At 44.6% G+C, this 6435-nt stretch overlaps 1 pseudogene across 1 annotated transcript in view; it reads left to right on the forward strand.

The window, feature by feature from the left end:
- The window catches only part of LOC308172956 (sodium-coupled neutral amino acid transporter 3-like), a 29530-nt pseudogene extending 23319 nt beyond the window's left edge, over positions 1 to 6211 (forward strand). The window contains exons 11-15 of the transcript in view: positions 1 to 81; positions 1372 to 1496; positions 3599 to 3743; positions 4825 to 4928; positions 6110 to 6211. The exon at positions 1 to 81 is cut by the window's left edge and continues 20 nt beyond it. The product of the transcript in view is annotated as a sodium-coupled neutral amino acid transporter 3-like (transcript). The remainder of the gene's footprint in view (positions 82 to 1371; positions 1497 to 3598; positions 3744 to 4824; positions 4929 to 6109) is intronic.
- Positions 6212 to 6435: the final 224 nt, after the last annotated feature.

Raw genomic sequence — 6435 nt, forward strand, 5'->3', positions numbered from 1 at the left:
AGCATGTGTCTAACATCTCCATAGCAGTCATGTACACCATGTACTTCCTGGCTGCTTTGTTTGGATACCTGACCTTCTATGGTGAGGCCTGCCCTGCACCCTGTCCATGTCTGCACAATGACCTGTCCTTGTCTCTCTGTCTGTCTGTGTCTGTCTCTCTCTCTGTTTGTCTCTCTCTTTTCTGTCTCTCTCTCTCTCTCTGTTGGTCTCTGTCTCTGTCTCTTTTTCTCCCTGTCTGTCTCTCTGTTTCTCTCTCTCTCTCTGTTTGTCTCTGTCTCTGTCTGTCTCTCTCTCTCTGTTTGTTTGTCTCTTTTCTCCCTCCCCGTCTGTCTCTCTGTCTGTCTCTCTGTCTCTCTCTCTCTCTCTCTCTCTCTCTCTCTCACACACTCTCTCTCTCTCTCTCTCTCTCTCTCTCTCTTTCTTCTTCTCTGGTAACACTTTAGACCAATTGGGGTTGCCCAAACTCGCCCCAATTAGCGACTTGTTAAACACTTATATGGTACAAATGAACGCCATAACAAAGTGTTCCCCTCTTTTTCTCACTCCCTCCCTCCCTCTGGAAACTTCTTTTCCGACGCTTCTCCAACCTCTCTTTATTCTCTCTTTCTCTTTCTCTGGCCCAGTTTCACCCCTTCATATCACTCTCTTCCACTCATTTCCATGGACAGAGCTTTGGATTTTAGTCCCCTGTTTTTGTCTAACTGGAATCAGATGGGAGGAGAGGAGAGTCTGATTCAACGTGGCTTCAGCAGTTTTTAGGTAGAGGTGGAGAAGCATTGTGATGTCACGACTCCCCCTAATGGCCACAGCTCACATTGCAGCCGCTCATCTTGCAATGTGCTGCTATCGTCATGACACAGACATCAGCACACTTTAAGGGGCACGTGTCACAAGTCACATTCATCATCTTCTTATGTCAGCGGATGAGAGAGAAAAAAAAAAAGTGTGAATAATTTATTTCACTTTTATACATCCAGGTGATTTTCTGAAGACAGACCTGGGTGAATGATAGATCGTGACGTTAGAATTATACGGTTCTCCATTTTTGTAAACATTTTGTTTTTTACATAATCTGATCCATTAGGTGTTTATTAATGCCTGTGTGGTGTTATTTTTAAAAATGTTGACATTTTTGAGTTAGTAATTCATAAAATACAAAGGTTCCATCTCACAAAACATAATGGAATGTAAAAACTTTGACGCTCAATGTCTCTGAACTACCCTAAACGGAGATAGAACCTTATCATTCTAAGCTCACGAGATGTTGCGTACTGTATCCCTCTAGGAGCTGTCTATGGTCTTAGTTAAGAGTTGGTGTTCAGTGTCCTTCCCTCAACCCCCCCCCCCCCCCTGTGTGTCCTCCGCCTACAGGTGAGGTGGAGCCAGAGCTGCTGCACACCTACAGCCGTGTGGACCCCTACGACACCCTGATCCTGTGTGTGCGTCTGGCCGTGCTCACCGCCGTCACGCTCACCGTACCCATAGTGCTCTTCCCTGTGAGTCAACCCTCGTCACACACACCTGTGTGTGTATGTATGTGTGTGTGTGTGTGTGTGTGTGTGTGTGTGTGTGTGTGCGTGCGTGCGTGTGTGTGTGTGTTGGGTGTGTGTGTGTGTGTGTGTGTGTGTGTGCATGTGTGTGTGTGTGTATATGTGTGTGTGTGTGTGTGTGTGTGTGCGTGTGTGCGTGTGTGTGCATGTGTGTGTGTGTGTGTGCGTGCGTACATGTGTGTGTGTGCATGTGCATGTCTGTGCGTGCGTGTGTGTTTGTTCGTTTGTTTATTAGCATCCCCATTAGCCAATGCCATGACATTAGCTAGTCTTCCTGGGGTCCGACACAAAAATCATATTTGAACAATTGTCAACATTATATACATACAGACAATTGTAAACATTGTATACATACATACATCATAATAACAAAAGAAAGGAATAAACAAATAAAATAATAATGAAATACAACAGATCAGCAAATGAGATATACATTTGAGCGCATTGAACAGTGGAGAGCTAATCTATCAGCTTTGTTTTGAGCGATTTGGAGTTAAATGGTAAATGGACTGCACTTATATAGCGCCTTTATCCAAAGCGCTTTACAACGGCCTCTCATTCACCCATTCACACACACATTCACACACCAATGGCAGCAAGCTACCATGCAAGGCGCCGGCCTGCTCACTGGGAGCAATTTGGGGTTCAGTGTCTTGCCCAAGGACACTTCGACATGTGGCCAGCCGGGGCTCGAACCGCCGATCTGCCAACCTTGCGATCATTAGATGGCGACTCTACCTCCTGCGCCACAGCCGCCCCCGTTCTTAGATGTTCCTTAGCTGCAGATGACCAAATGACTGGACGGTACTCAGGATGTGACAAAACTAAAGCTTGAATCACTCGGTTCAGAGTGTTTGATGTTACATACCTAGAACATTTCCTTGTTACGGCTCTTACCCATTTTAGTTGCAATATTATTCATATGTTCAGTCCATGTAAGTTTAGCATCCAGCACAATGCCAAGTAGCTTGGTCTTTTTAACTTGTTCTACTGGCTTTCCACCGAGTGATGAGCTTAGTTGAGGATAACTGACCAGCATATGTCTAGACCCAAACACCATATTTTTTTTTAGAGATATTCAGCACCAGTTTGTTATTACTAACCCACTCAGCCACTGTTCTGTGCTACTGATGGGAGATCATTCGTAATTATAAAATATAGGAGAGGTCCTAAGCAACTGCCCTGAGGAACTCCACATTGTAACTCTTTGCTATTCGAATAGCTACTGTTATTGTAGAACACTCTCTGTCTTGTCCTGGACAGGTGACTCTCCATCCAGGACAAAGCAGTGGATTTAAAGCCATAACATTTAAGTTTACCAAGCAACAGACAATGATCAATAACATCAAATGCAGCGCTGAAATCCAACATCACCGCCCCCACTAGCCTCCTGACAGGGAGATGACGTATGACTGCTCTGATGAATCAACCCCTATTTCATTAATTTTCTCTATATAACGACGTCGATCATTGATCGGCAACAACACTATATAATAGTTTGCCTAACTGGCGATCGGATTTGGGCTCCTAATATCTAAAAAGCACTACGGATTTTATCGGATTAAAGTAGCAAAGACCAGAAATTTCCATTGACCGCCAGTCAAAGTTCTACACTTCTATCAACCAAAAAGGGGCGTGGACATGACGGGAGAGCAAAGTACCCGGATGCGTTGCTCTTATGAATGCTCTTCAGCCACTCATCAGTCGTTTACGCAAATGCCGTGCTAGTGGAATGACCTTCTCTATATACTGTACATGCTGTATATGGTAGCTTGTAATCAAACCGTTCCTTGAAAAATAATCTTGGATTTGAACATAAACAATTTTCTTTAATAATTTACTCAGCGCTGGGAGAAGACTGATAGGACGACGTCCTACTCTAAACATTTATTAAATATGGGACATAATGGAGTGGATATGTGGTGTGTGTGTGTGTGTGTGCGTCTGTGCGTGCATGTGCATGTGCATGTGTGTGTACGTACATGTGTGTGTGTGTGTGTGTGTGTGTGTGTGTAGCTGAGCTCCTCTCCTCTCTGCCTATTCTCCAGGTGCGCAGGGCCATCCAGCAGATGCTCTTCCCCAACAAGACCTTCTGGTGGCCCCGCCACATCGCCATCGCCGTCACCCTGCTCACCCTCATCAACCTGCTGGTCATCTTCGCCCCCAACATCCTGGGCATCTTCGGGATCATCGGTAGGTCCCGATGAGGTCCCCCTCATAAAAATAGCAGTGGGGATTACTGACTGAATCCAGTGTTTTGGCTTGACTTGTGAGTTTGTGTTGTGATTCTCAACAACGTTTGAAACAGAGTTCCGTGTTTCAAAAGAAAAGTCCGATCATTTTGATTGGTTGCCGATATGAGGACAGTTGTTGAAAATCAGTGACACACTCGCTAGTCAAGCCAAAATACTGAAATTGCAATGGAAATGCAAATGGAATGGATTGGGTAAGTAATCCCCACTGCTACCTAGTTAACTATAACACTACTTTACATTGTTAATTGATAGTGTTAGTTGACTCGTGAGTGTGTCATTGATTTTCAACAACGTTGACATTTATTTACATTTTTCGGAATAAAAGTCTATTTGATCAGCTGCCGACCTGTTCCTGGTTTCACTAGCTGCTGTCACATATCTCTACTCTCATGATGGTTCAGTTGGTTGGAGTCTTCCAACACGAGTTGTAGGGTTAATCCTCACAGAGACCACCTATACTGACCATTATGTCATTACGTTTTGCTTTGAATTAAACCATCTGCTAAATTACCATAAAGTCTCATCCATCTTATTAAGCAGCGATTTAACTCAGGCCCTTTTCAGTGCTATCTCTTTTTAATGGAGATTGGGGTCATTTCCTTGTATTTGCCCTCAGTTACCTTTACAGTAAACTCAACAGCCCTTCAGCTTAATGAGGCCAGCCTCTTTCATGTTGCTGTGGGCCTTTGATCCTCTATGCATTAATCCTCTACAGTAATACTGTACTAGTAATACTGTACTTACACTGACAGCTTTGTTGACATTTGGGGTGAAAAGCTCTTAAATCACCTCTGGAATGTATAACCAAGGTCTTGTGACTTTTTGTGTGTGTGCATGTGTGTGCGTGCGTGTGTGTGTGCGTGTGTGCGTGCGTGCGTGCGTGCGTGTGTGCGTGTGTGTGTGTGTGTGTGTGCGTGCGTGTGTGTGCGTGCGTGCATGTGTGTGTGTGCGTGTGTGTGTGTGTGTGTGTGGTGTGTGTGTGTGTGTGTGTGTGTTTGCGCTGTCCTGTGTCCTCCCAGGTGCCACCTCCGCCCCCTGCCTCATCTTCATCTTCCCTGCCGTCTTCTACATCCGCATCGTACCCAAAGAGGAGGAGCCCATGAACTCCAGACCCAAGATCCTGGTGAGGGATTCCCACAGCATCAGAGTCCTGTCTCACTCTCACAGTCCTGTCTCACTCTCACAGTCCTGTCTCACTCTCACAGTCCTGTCTCACTCTCACAGTCCTGTCTCACTCTCACAGTCCTGTCTCACTCTGACAGTCCTGTCTCACTCTCACAGTCCTGTCTCACTCTGACGCACTTACTATTACTTACTGGGAAATGGAGATCTCGTCATAGAATCTAGATTATTTACTCCTTACCCTTCACGGTCAAATGTATTCCAGAGAACGGCCAGTCATTTTAAAAAATATATCTTTTATACACTTTCAGGACCCTCATTTCATGACTTTTCCTAGAAAAGTGTACTCTACCACCCAGTATCCTTACATTTTCTAAATCAGGATAAGCTAGTATAAAGCTATTTTGCTATTTTTCCGTGTAGGAGGCAGGCTAATTTACAAGGCGGCAAACTAGTGGTCGCCTGGTAAGCAGCTTCCCATTGTAAAGACTATGGTCATTTGACCCCCGAGGCGGCTCTTATAGTAGGTAACATGGCTGTTAAAGGGATGTTCTTTTACTGGTTAGGCCCTAACTTGAGTGTTTTTAGTTACATACTGTATTTTGTTTCCTTGGATACCGCGTAGTAATATTTTAGCCCCCAAGGGGCCTCTTCATTCTGGAGATATGCACCTCGTAAACACCTTGCAGACACAAACTAACATATATTCTTATAGAATCCCTCTCTGAAGCCCAAAATATAACTACATAGCATCTTAGTAAGAAAGCAACATATGCAACTCAAAACTCTATGGACTGATCGACTATAGCCAAGTTCAGGGCCAAACCAGGAACATGTTAAAGAAGTGGACTATCCTAAGTGCTCGCTACCATTTGGTGCTGGGCTTTCAACAGTTCTACAGAGAGTCTGCCTGGACATAATGTGATGCTATATTTAGATGCAGATTAATTGTATGAAGTCAGGCATTTGATCTATGTACGTGAGTAATTCAATTTTAATGTCATGCCACTCTAATATCATAATTGCAATTCAAATGTTGACACGACCGACCCGAGACCTCAATAACGATGTTTTAATCACTTTGAGTGCATTTAAAATATGACAAGCTGAAACTCTAGAGGAGCTATGAGCTGTGCATTCACTCTCTCCCTCTCTCTCTCTCTCTCTCTCTCCCTCTCTCAGGCTGCCATTTTCGCCGGAATCGGCTTCCTGTTTATGATAATGAGTCTAAGCTTTATCCTCATCGATTGGACGTTGGGGAGCAAACCCAGCGGTGGTCACTAGACGCCACCGTCACCCCACTGTTTCCTGTTCCTGAGTTTTTAACGTTGTAATTCTAGACCTGTATTGTGTTTCTTTGTCGTTGTTTTTGGATCTTGTTTGATGACGGAGGACGCTCCATCTCTTCCAGTAGTAAGTGTGGGTGTCACAGTGTCAGGAGGGGAAGTCGCTGCTCTCCGCTGGACTGATTCTCAATCAAAGGACATGGAATTAAAGCCCCCCCCCCT

This window comes from Nansenia antarctica, assembly GCF_963989245.1.
Source record: "Nansenia antarctica genome assembly, chromosome: 18".
Classification (NCBI taxonomy): domain Eukaryota; kingdom Metazoa; phylum Chordata; class Actinopteri; order Argentiniformes; family Microstomatidae; genus Nansenia; species Nansenia antarctica.